At 39.8% G+C, this 12,484-nt stretch overlaps 1 protein-coding gene across 6 annotated transcripts in view; it reads left to right on the top strand.

Moving 5' to 3' along the window:
- Positions 1-12,484, top strand: part of raraa (retinoic acid receptor, alpha a) — a 594,392-nt gene that overhangs the window by 166,030 nt on the left and 415,878 nt on the right. For all 6 annotated transcript variants that reach the window (XM_068013478.1, XM_068013476.1, XM_068013481.1 and 3 more), the window contains one exon: positions 4,074-4,136. The gene's annotated coding sequence lies outside the window, so the exon portion shown is untranslated. The remainder of the gene's footprint in view (positions 1-4,073; positions 4,137-12,484) is intronic.

The following is a 12,484-nucleotide window of genomic DNA, read 5'->3' on the forward strand; positions in this document are numbered from 1 at the left end:
ATCATTCAACTCAGTAACCTGTTCCCGCTTTCGCCCCATACCCTTTGATCCCTTTAGACCCGAGACATGTCTTAAGGAGGGACAGGCATGGCAGTTCAACGTTCCTGGTTACAGGGTTTTCAGACGCAATAGGGAGGGGGAAAGAAAGGAAGGGGCGTGGCAATTTTGGTCAAGGAAACTATTACTGCTGGGAGGAGGGATGATATGTTGCAAGGTTCATCAAATGAGGGCGTATGGATTGAGCTAAGGAACAAAAAAGGGGCAATCACTCTGCTGGGAGTTTATTATAGACTCCCAAACAGTCACAGGGAAATAGAAGAGCTGATATGTAGGCAAATTTCTGAGAGGTGCAAGAACAATATGGCAGTAATAGTAGGGGATTTTAACTATCCCAATATTAACTCGGATAGTTCTAGTGTGAAAGAAATCGAGGGAGCAGAATTCTTGAGGTGCATTCAGGAAAACTTTTTTGCCCAGTATGTAGCAAGTCCTACGAGAGAGGGCGCAGTTTTAGACTTAGTTTTAGGAAATTAAGACAGGCAGGTGGAAGTTGTGGCTGTGGGAGAGCATTTTGGTGGTAGCGATCACAATTCAGTCAGTTTTAACATAACTATGGAAAAGGACAAAGATAGAACAGGAGTTAGAGTTCTCAATTGGGGCAAGGCTAATTTTACTAAACTGAGGAGTGATTTAGTGAAAGTGGACTAGAAACAGCTACCTGAAGATAAATCAGTGCCAGAGCAGTGGGAGGCATTCAAAGGGAGGATTCAAAGAGTAAACATGTCCCCACAAAGAAAAAGGGTGAGATGGCCAATTCTAGAGTCCCATGAATGTCGAGGAGCCTACAGGGTAAGATAAGGCAAAAAAGGAAAGCTTATGTTCGACACTGAGAACTCAATAGTACAGAAAGCCGAGAAGAGTGTAGGAAGTGGAGGGGTGAAATCAAAAAGGAAATTAGGAAAGCAAAGAGAGGGCATGAAAGAATATTGGCTAGCAAAATCAAGGTGAACCCAACAATGTTTTATCAATACATTAAGAGTAAGAGGATAACTAAGGAGAGAGTAGGGCCCATAAAAGACCAAAAAGGTAACCTATGTGTAGGGGTGGAAGATGTTGGTATGGTTGTTAATAAATACTTTGCATCTGTCTTCACAAAAGAAGTGGACGATGCAGATATTGTAGTTAAGGAGAAGTGTGAAGTATTGGATGTGATAAACATAGGGAGAGAGGAAGTATTAATGGGATTAACATCCTTGAAAGTTGATAAATCACCAGGGCGGGATGAAATATGCTTAGGCTGTTAAAAGAAGCAAGAGAGGAAATAGCAGAAGGTCTTTTTTTTTTCTGGTCCTCACTGGATTCAGGTGTGGTGCTGGAGGATTGGAGAACTGCTAACATTGTACCTCTGTTTAAAAAGGAAGCGAAGGATAGACCGAATAATTACAGGTGAGTCAGTCTAACCTCAGTAGTGGGCAAATTATTGGAATCTATTCTGAGAGACAGGATAAACTGTCACTTAGAAAGGCACAGGTTAATCAAGGATAGTCAACATGGATTTGTTAAGGGAAGATCTTGTTTGACCAACTTGATTGAATTTTTTGAAGAAGTAACAAGGAAGATATATGAGGGTATTGCAGTTGATGTGGTCCACATGGATTTTAGCAAGGCCCTACGTGACAGACTGGTTAAAAAAAAAGCCCATGGGATCCAGGGAAATGCAGCAAGGTGGATACAAAATTGGCTCAGTGGAAGGAAACTGAATTCTGTGGAGATCTATTTAAGTCTGAAATTACAGCTTCAGCCAAGACCATTCAACCTGCCACTGCCGCAGCAGGGCAAGGAAGAGAAGCTAGTCCCTCCCATGACTTACGAGGAAGTAAGTCAAACCATACGCCTGATGCAGTGACAAAGCTCATGACCTGATGGACTTCCAGCTTTTATAAAAAGATGACTCGAGAATTAGAACCCCTTTATCATGAGGTTCTCTGCCTACAGTCCACACTGCCGCATTCTTGAATGCATAGAAAAAGGGAAGTGGGCATCAAGCTCTGCTTACTATAGATCCATCTCTGTTAATTTGATTCCAGAATCCTGGCATGGCATTTAAAAATCATCCTCAGCCTGATGCATAAAAGATCAGAAAGGTTTTATCCGTGAGAAAGTCAATGTTCATTCAATGTCACTTCAACAGCCTACACCGCACTCACTTCCTTCAGGAACCTAACCTTACTGTCCTTGGATGCCAACAGTACATTTCATGGGATGGAATGGGACCTTCTCTTAGAATCATAGGATCATCTGGCACAGAAGAGGCCATTTGGCCCATCGGGTCTGTGCCAGCTCTTTCATACAAATGTATTATGTGAGTCTGTGCCAGCAGAACTAATACAAGTGTATTGTTTGCATGTTAATGTGTGGAATTTGGATTGTAAAAGGTATAATCTTGATATGTTCTTATATAATCTGGAGCAAAAAATATTTTGGTGGTAGGCCGGACGGACAACTAAGTAGGCTACAGGTTAACGCAACAACAGCTTGCATTTATATGATACTTTTAAAGTAGTCAAACGTCCTGAGGTGCTCACCTGAACTACAGTACCTCAATATATGTGGTATGTATGAAAGGTCAAAATCAGTTAAAAATCTGAATTTCAAAGTTACTTTTTATTTGGAATATTTACCTATTCTCAACCCACTTTCACACCTTTCCCCTAGGAAGGGTGAAAGACAAGTAGCAAGGTCATTTCATTTGATTAATTTGGCTACTTATAAGAAGCATGTCCCCTATTTGTTAATTGATGACCGTAGATTTTTTTCAATCCATTTCCTCAAATGCAATTACTGGTTAAATGTTTAATCGACTGGATATGTAATGAACATTTGCATTTGCTGGTAATTGTTGGAATGTATAAAATTAAGTTGCAATCTCTGCTCGTTTCAAAACAGCATATCTTTCAAAATGCTGGTTTTGATCAAGAGCGATACTCCTATGGTTTTCTGCTTAAGTTAATATTGCCTTTTGAGTGCCGGAATGCAGAACAGTTTCACATTAGTCTTTGTTGTACCAAAAGTGGGTTTTCTTTAGTTGAAGGCAGTTATACTGGCTTCAGGGATGTCTTTCAAAACATAATGAATTGTATAACAAGGTGATGCCAATATTGCCATTGTGCAATGCATTGTGGGGTTCACAATCCTGCACTGAAACAGGTTTTAAACTGCCTACAGCCAGAGGCTTGACAAAAGCTCATTGTGTCGGCTTTGTTTCCTTCTGGCTAGTATAGAAGGAAGCTGTATGTCTTATACAGGGCTTTTCAGCTTGGAAAGCAGGCATCTGTGACTGATTTTGTCAGGTGGCGCTGTCCCAGCTTTCAAATTGCAGTAGAACCTAGATATTAGTGAGTAAATATTGGTTGACTATCTCAAGCTCTGAATATTGAAATACTTAAACTTTACATTTTTTATAATGTGAAGAAAGAGCATGTAGCTCCAAAAATAAGTTCAGGTCTTGCAACAGGAGTGTGGGCAACAGTGAAATTTACATGATTAATATATTGTGAGAATGAAGAGCTTGCACCTCACCCACCCACCCCCCATCCCCGCTACACAAGCGTAGTACTAAACCATATGGATGACAAGGTCTCGGGCTTCTGTGCTGAATTGGCTGATCTCAATCAGGGCAGCAGCATTATAATTTCCTTAGTAACCCTGGATTAGAGTGGAAAACGATCAATTTGGGTTCCCAATCCTGCTCAGCATTTACAGACTCCAGCTGGAAGGTGAACTTGTGTCAACAATAGGTGAAAACAGGATCGGGCTTGCCTGTGATGTTTTTCAAGGATGAAAAGTCTGCCAACACTGTCTAGGTTCACTCATTAAGAATAACTACTTGGGTGAGGTATCACAAGGCTGCCAGCACTGGTAGAACCATACCTGGAAGTGAGTCAGTGCTTTCAAAGAGGAAGGGTTTACGTTAGGAATATAACGAATTAAGAGCTTAAATAATGTCTGACAAACTATCATCTTTTACAGAATTAGTTAATTTACTATACCTAACAATATATTTTTTATTTTAGGTCTCTCTTAACAGAGAAACAAAACTCGGTAACAAAACAGAGGAACCATTTCAGTTTAAACAGGTAAGGATCAGCTCTCTTATTTATGTAATTAAAAGGTAATTAGAGCCTAGAAATAATGACGCTTAGCACATTCATAATAAATTCCTATCACCACACTTTTAACAGTGGCATTGACCCATTTCAATAAAGTGAGGAGGAGGTACAACTCTTATGTTTTGTGATCTCTTAGAGGATTACAGTAACATATATATTGATCAGAACAAATAATATCAAAAGCTGATATGGATAAGGAAGGCCATTTGATTCCTCCATCCAGTGGGATCCTAACACTTTCTCCCTCCCCCATTGTAGAATTCAGTTGTTTTTTTTTAAGTGATTCTAAGGTTTTTGTCTTGATGTCTGCCTTAAAAGTATCCTTCTCTAATTTGAACCTGTGACACCTATTTCTGCTCGTACAGTTTAAATTAATATTCCAGGTAAATTATTTTGACATCCTTAATAATCTTCCATACCTTTATAAGATTATCTCTCACAGTAGTGTCCTTTCCAAGTTGAAAAGCCCAGTTTCTCCAGTCATAATTCGTAACCTGACTCAGGAGAGTTGTGTCAAAAATCCAACGAATCTGTATTGTAAACCTCCGTAACATCTAATTCTCTCCATTTACAGTGTTATTAAAAAGAAAGTATCTCCATAAATTGGAGCATTGAAGCAGCCTTTTGATATCTGTTACGTTTGAGGCAAAATAGGGGAAGAAGGGAAAGTTACACTTTTGCTTCATAATGCATCTTGATATAAATTTCACTGGGCCAAGGTGCATGTATGTACACCTAGTTAAATAGGTAATCAGTTAGATAAAATTCTCTGCTGCCATTTGATAAATTGGGATTGAGAATGAGATGTTGAGTGCCTACTGCCTTGGGAACAAGAGAACATTGGACACTGAGACCTAAGGCCTACTTCGCACCCAGTGTACAGAGAACACTACTGTGTGAAAGCACTTTGTGTTTGAAGCCCGCACAGACTGCATAAGGCTCATGAAAGTGTACAATTTTTTTAAAATGATGAATCCTCCCCATTATGCAATCCAGAGACTGAAGCCATGTCAAGTAAGTTAAACATGCTCAGCAGATCCCCACTTGCCAAGAATGCGGCATATTAATTTTGTCATATGAACATTGATTTGAAACTGTTGCTGGAGTGAAGAAAGGACTTTTTTAAAATAAAAATCACCAGACACTTGGCTGGAAAAAAATTTGCATACTAACAGACAGTGCTTGGACAAAGGCCTATTCCCTGGTCCACTTAACCCAAAATGGACTGTGATGACCAGACATTGAAGGGGAAGACGCTCACGTTCTAGGATGACTGCTAAGATGGCAGAATCCACAAACAGAAGTGGTCAAACCAGCTAGTCACATGACTAACCTACTGGCAACCTGGGGTTTTTTGAATTGTGCACAGAGAAAGGCAGAGGCAGTTGAAACTGAAGCTGGAGCAAGGAAGTCTCTCTCTCTTTCTCTTTTTCTCTCTCTCCCTTTCTCTCTACTCCCCCCACCAGGCCACCAGACCCATGGAAGACACGTAAACCTCGAGAGAAAAGACTCCGACCTCCAAACAAGTTGAGGTGTGCACTGGGCCTCAACAAATTGCAGATCTGACCGGCAGCCAAAGACTTCACAGCAAACTCAAAGGACAGTAAAATAGAAACCCATCAATTGCCTCAAACTTTTCCCCTTTATTCTTTTCTACTTTTCTGTCTCTATCTGTGTGTGTGTTTATCGCCTATGCATGCTCGCGTGGTCCCGTCGCACATTAGTAGTCGGTAACTGGATTAGAGTTTAAGATTAATAAACTTGTACCTTTCTTGTTTAAAATCTAAGAAAACCTGTCTGAATTGATTTCTTTGCCTTCCAATTGGAAAGCGGTGAACAAGGATTCACTAAGGGGGAGCTAAAACACGGTGTTTTTCTAAAAGTTAAACCCCATTACAGTTAAACCAGGCAAAGGCTGAGAGGGACCCCCTGGACCCCTTCTCACTTTGTCGTAACAAACACCTTTATAAAATGGATGCTGCTGTGGAAGCCTGTATGCTTCAGTTGGATCCTTGCAGTTAGAGGTGCATATCTGTTGCTTAATTTCTTAATGACTCAAAAGAAAAATCTTTCATTTTCTATAACACCTTTCACATCTGCTAGAACTCCCAAGACACTTTATAGCCAATTAATTATTATTGAAGTATAGTCGCTTGCTTAGTCGGCAAATGTGGTAGTCAATTCACAGATATCAAAGTCTCAAATAGCAAGGAAATAATGACCAGTTAATCTGCGTCTTTTTGATGTGAGGGGTAAATGTTGGTCAGGACACCAGGAGAACTTTCGTGATCTTCAAATAATGCCATGGGATCTTTAGCATCTACCTGAATGGGCAGATAAGGCCTCAGTTTAACATCTCATCTGAAATAGAACACCTCCAAAAACACAACTTTCCCTCAATACTGCACTCAATCTCTGTTTAGATTATACACACAAGACCTGTAGTATGACTTGAACCAGCACATTCTGACTCAGAGGTACAAGTCCGACTACTAAGCCAAGCTGGCATTGATTGTTTCTGAGCTATTGTATTGTTCGACAAAAAAAATTATTGAAACTTGTTGGAGTATTTCTGATATATCTTAGGAAGGATATTATTACCATAGAGGGAATGCAACGAAGGTTCACCAGACTTGTTCCCGGGATGGCAGGACTGTCCTATGAAGAGAGATTGGGGAAACTGGGCCTGTATTCTCTAGAGTTTCGAAGAATGAGAGGTGATTTCATTGAAACCTACAAAATACTTAAAGGGATAGACAGGGGAGATGCAGCTAAGATGCTCCCCCTGGTTGGGGAGTCTACAACCAGGGGATACAATTTCAAAATAAGGGGGAAGCCACTTAGGACAGAGATGAGGAAAAATTTCTTTATCTTTGAATCTTTGGAATTCTCTACCCCAGCGGGCTGTGGAAGCTCAGTCATTGAGTATGTTCAAAGTTGAGATTGAATGATTTCTAAATACCATTGACAAAAAGGGATATGGGGATAGTGTGGGAAAAAGACATTGAAGTGGATGATCAGCCATGATCATACTGAATGGCGGAGCAGGCTCAATGGGCTGAATGGCCTACTCCTGCTCCTATATTCCTATATTTAAAACTGTACTGCATCTTTTGTCAGTGACTCTATGTACAGCTGTAGTTGTTAGACAGCTCATTAGCATCCAACTATGGGTATTCCTCTGGACCTCGCTTTTTATTTGCAGCTTCTTGAGCAGACACTCTTGTCTAAAGAGACAGGCTATCTTATCTGTTTGAAGAAGCATTAACTTTGATAGCTTCCTTCATGAATCAATGAGTTATAGCCATACTTGATTCAAAAATGGATACCTCTATCAGTGGAATCAAGGTTGCAACTGCTTTGAACTGTTACACAAACTCCTTCCAGGCAAGTGTCACAGACTTCTCATATCTTCTAACCTTCAGTCCACAATTGTTTGGGGACTGGAATACCCTTTGTTGTTGCAAAAGGTTTTGTGGAAAGCAGCTAACAGCAAAAAAGAACTCTTCAGTGTTACTGCTTGGGAGGTTTCCCATAAATGCAGAGTATCATCGATTGCATGGGTGGGCATGTTTGCCCCAGTTTGCACTTGGCATTATGAAAAGGGTACCATTCCATTAATGTACAGAGGACTACAAGCGCAGGAGCAGATTCATGCATGTGAATGCTCGTTTCCCATGATTCATTCTTCCTGTGGTGATCAGTAGTACTACTCTTATTGAATGCTTCTGCATTTAGATCCTGTCTAATGACTGAGCTTCTCTGACTGCTGCATTCAGCAGACAGATCTTTGCTCTCATGATCATCCCTTGCCATCCTCTTCAGCTCCATGCTGCCATCATCTTCTGGCTGTGCCATCATTAGGTCGCTTTGCAGGGCAGAGCCGTGGAGGACATGGCAAACCAGGCTGCACTCTAAAACTACTCCATATCAGTCTAAGTAATGGAATCTTTGTTTCAGATGCTGAAGGTGCTTTTCACTATGACCCTGGTGAATATGTTGGCTGTACTGCACCTCTGCTGAGTTCTTACTCTCAGGTACTACAGTGTCACAAGCCAGGCAATATCCTTGACCTGCGAAAGCCATCCCTCCATTTCTTTGGCCTAGAACCATGGAATCTTCATGCTGTGATAACTGTGACTTCTGGAATAGAGCCATTGCTGATTTGGATGAAAAGTTTAGACCACTAGTGGGGCCTTGCAAATTCAGGTCTGTTATGTTATTGACTCTAATCTTACTCATTCCCATACTCGCAGTATCTGGTGGATAATAACTGAACTTCCGCACCCTAAAGCATTATTTTCAAAGTGGACACAGTTCTACAAACTGCTCAAAGAGCCCACACATGTTTCCATTTTAAATCTTAGATGTTTTGAGATATAATAAATCATCCCTACAAAAAATGTTGTGGTATTGACAAAAAGAAAAAGATGGTAGATAAGCTTCTATAGAATAGGCCATAAATCTTACACTGCCTGGGATAATGCTCCTCCATTCTCTTGTTTCTTTCTTTCTTGTTCTTCTGAGAAATAGTTTTATGTCTCTTGCAAGCTTAATCAACTATCACTTCGATGGTTTTATTTTTATTTTTATTTCTTCTTAATGTGCCAGCATTTTTGGCCTCATTGTCTTTTCTGATTTCAATCCACATCTCCATTGCTAAAGCTGCCTCCAAGAAGCTCACTTTTCTCTTTCGTTCTACGAATTTATTTTGGCCTCAATGGAGTTGATTTTTTAATGAATTTGCACTGCCATTAGGAAGACTTAGCTGTTAGAACATGCTTGTTGGGAAATTGCAGGCGTGCTGCTCATGATTGTGCATCATTTTAAGTTAAAAAAAAATTGATTCCTGATGTGTAGAACCAACATAGAAGGCTCTGCACTAGTGGTATTCCTTTGTAAAGTCAGCCCATTTGCTCTTAATTCCCTATAAAGTTCAACACCATCCAAGACTTGAATACTACTGCCATATCTGGCTAGGCTCTTTTACGGCCGGAGAGAATTCAAGACAAACTTTTGTGATATGTAATGTGTCTGATATGTATGGTCTCCAGCCCCTGTCTTTCAGTCATAATCTTATTTTTTGTCTTATTTATGATATTGTGGTCTATACACTTTTGAAATGTCTTTTTTGTTCTTTCCATAATACAATAAGAGTACATATTTATCTTTATGAGACCGTCATAGCACTTTTCACCCCCAGAAAATTATCAAAAGCAAGTTTTTCAAAAATACTGGCTGATTTTCTGTGGCATTGCTCAAGGATAAAAATTATCTTTTGCTCTTCCTGTAGCTGTCTCTCTGCTCACCTCCCACAATCAAATTCATACTTTATTTTTCCTTCTTTGGCTTTTACTCAAAAATTTTCTTGTTCAAATGAGTTAACTCCTCTGTTCAAATAGTTGCAGATGAATGTGTTAAATGACTAATTTCATTGCAGCTTTTAAATGAAATGGATTTCTTTAAAGATTTCCCCTCTCCCCTACCCTAAAGGCACTGACTCCTTGCTGGGATATATTGTAGTTTCACAATGTTTAAATTCAATTTCTATATTACAAAATTCATATAATTGCTGCAAAGTTCCAGTTAACATATCTAGTTTTGTACTCACTAAGAAGTACTGACCTTGTTATGTAGGTCAGTAAGCTCAGAGTGGCTTTTTATATGTTTGTAACAATTGAAAACTGTACTCTAGGTGTTTAAAGTATTTGCTTGAGTGGTATTCTAATAGCATTGTTTCACAGTTAAGTTGGCTCTGGAGAGCCATAGCTCCAAATCCCCAGACAGTATCTGTTCTCATTGCTGTGACTTTTTTCAAGGAGAGGGACAAGATAGAAAATAGGAATACATATGTAATATAGGTGTGCACAGTTTTCAGGTCAAACCAAACAATGAGGGTTAAGTTTAGGATAATTAATTGACAAGTATATTCAGTTTTGAAGAAAGGGAGAGTTGGGTGTTGACATTTCTTTTGATTGATGCAGAGTGCATGATTCCCTATGATGGTGCAATCCAGGTGATGTATGAAGATCACTACCGAGCCAAATCCAATATTGATCAGCTCCCTTTGTTTTATAGCCCACCCAACACCCTGCATAATGCACTCAAAATTTGAGTTTACGTTGTTAAAATTATTCTGTCCAATTGCCAGTGCTTGTCTTTGGTTATTTTTATTTTTCGTATAAACCGTAAAAACTTTTCATATACAAGTGGACAAACTCATGATCTAATGATCGTATGAACTGCACATATGACAAAAGTGAGACATATTTGTCTGTTTTTGATTTGGTGCCTATTCCTTAAATTTCACAGAACAGAAGCAGTTTAAAAACCAACCACAGTTCAGATTGTTGTGCTATGTTTATCCCAACACGCTTGCAAGTTGACTGACAATTTTGAACATTTAATTAAATCAAGATATTCAAAATCTAGGAACTTCTGGTAACATCATTGGAATATAAAAAGACTGATTCTATCCGCCTCAGTGGCTTCAATATTGATGGGGAAGCAGACAGTATTTGCAAAGGAGGGGTTGATGGGGGGGCGGGGGGATGAGGAAGAACCTGGAAGCGTGGGGGTCCTGCTGAATTTAGTGGCAGAACATCATTATCTTTTTTTACTCCATTTTGCACTCAGCCGCTGGCCAGATTGAAAGGATTGGCCGGTTGCTGGTTGGGGATGGTCCCCGGCCCCAGGGAAAGCTCGCTGATCAGGGATTGGAGGGGGAGGTGGACCGATAATTGGGAGGGAGGGAGGAACCGGAGGTAATTGCAGGGCAGAAGGGTGGTGGGGTCGAGAGGGCAATCAGGAGGAAGGGGGGACTGCGAGAGATGACAGAGTGGGGTACGGGTGTAGTCGGACCGGCAATTGGGAGGGTGGCTGGGGTGGGGAAGCTTTTGGTTTTCCTTTTATTTTCTCTCTCATTCTTTCCTCCTGTCCATAAGGTGATGACTGTTGTTGGAGTACATCTCCATGGTTTCCAGATGCCCTGCAGTACCTTTTGGCAACTCTTGATTTCTAAGCCCAGTTGATGAAGGTTGGAACATTTGCAATTCTTGAGGACGTTGTAGCTGACCCCAGTCTTTGTCCTCACCCAACATCCACATACACTTCCAGTATGGGTCATGGGACTGTGATGAAAAGGAGGAACCCAGGGGAATTGCAATGCCCTCAGCACAGAATGGGGATTCAAAAATGAAAAGTTCTGGTCTTTCTTATTCAGTTGCTCACAATATAAACTGATTGAGCCATTGGGTTAGCCATAGCAGATTAATTCTTCATGAATTCTGCAAGCAGACTATCTTTAGAAGACGTGTTATAGGTTTATCTTGCAGTCATAGTGTAGACCATAACTCACTAGTGAATTGCCAGATCAGTGGGATATAAATCCTATCCCATAGTTGTTCAAAATGGTACCCTATATAAAGTACAATAGCAATATCATTCCTGGCCAATCCAAAGTGTCATTTTACTGCATCATTCAGCCAAATCATCTGCCTGGGCTATATTCATTTTAATGAAATATGTTCAGTGTTGGTTTTACAGTAAGTGGGGAAAGTTCTTTATTTAATGCATTGTCCATACTGAAAGACATTTTTCATCAAAAAATCATTCATTTCAATGGCAGTTTTATTTTCCGTCAGAGTGTAAAGGTTTACTATTAGTTTGATTTGATTCTTTGAAGAGTTGAAAGGTCTGAGGATATATGGATATGTGCAAACTCTCATACAGTGCTTTCTTTACATAGTGGAAGTGAGATCTAGAAAGCACAGAATATAGAGTGCTTGAGGTAATTGGGAATAAGGCCTACAATAACCTACAAATGACGGATAAAGCTTTAGAATCCAGGCAATATAAAGTATCTATTTAAAGTTTTTAAACTAAAAGATGTTATCCAATTTATCTCCTTTCCTGAAATGGGGGGAGTTCATTGAATGGAATGGTGACATGGGCACTGAATGCTGGGATCTTCACGACTTGAAGACACTATATAAATGTAAGGTGCTACGGTTACATAACATCTGCAAAGATAAAACTTAATGATTTTTTCAATTTGTGCTGTTGAACATGATCGACATCAGAGAAATGGACATTAAGTTTGAAAATTTATAATATTTTCTGAACAATTCCCATTTATATGGTTTTGCATTTTAGCACTGATACTGCAATTGTTACGTGTGTGGACAAATTTGTCACTTGTTAGTTTTGCTGAGTATGGGGTGAAAGAGGGACAATTAGTTGAGATCCATGTTGTGAACTGTTTGGCAAATATTAATTGTAATAGCACACTACTGATAAAGCATGTAAGAACGGGG

This window comes from Heterodontus francisci, chromosome 33, assembly GCF_036365525.1.
Source record: "Heterodontus francisci isolate sHetFra1 chromosome 33, sHetFra1.hap1, whole genome shotgun sequence".
NCBI lineage: Eukaryota > Metazoa > Chordata > Chondrichthyes > Heterodontiformes > Heterodontidae > Heterodontus > Heterodontus francisci.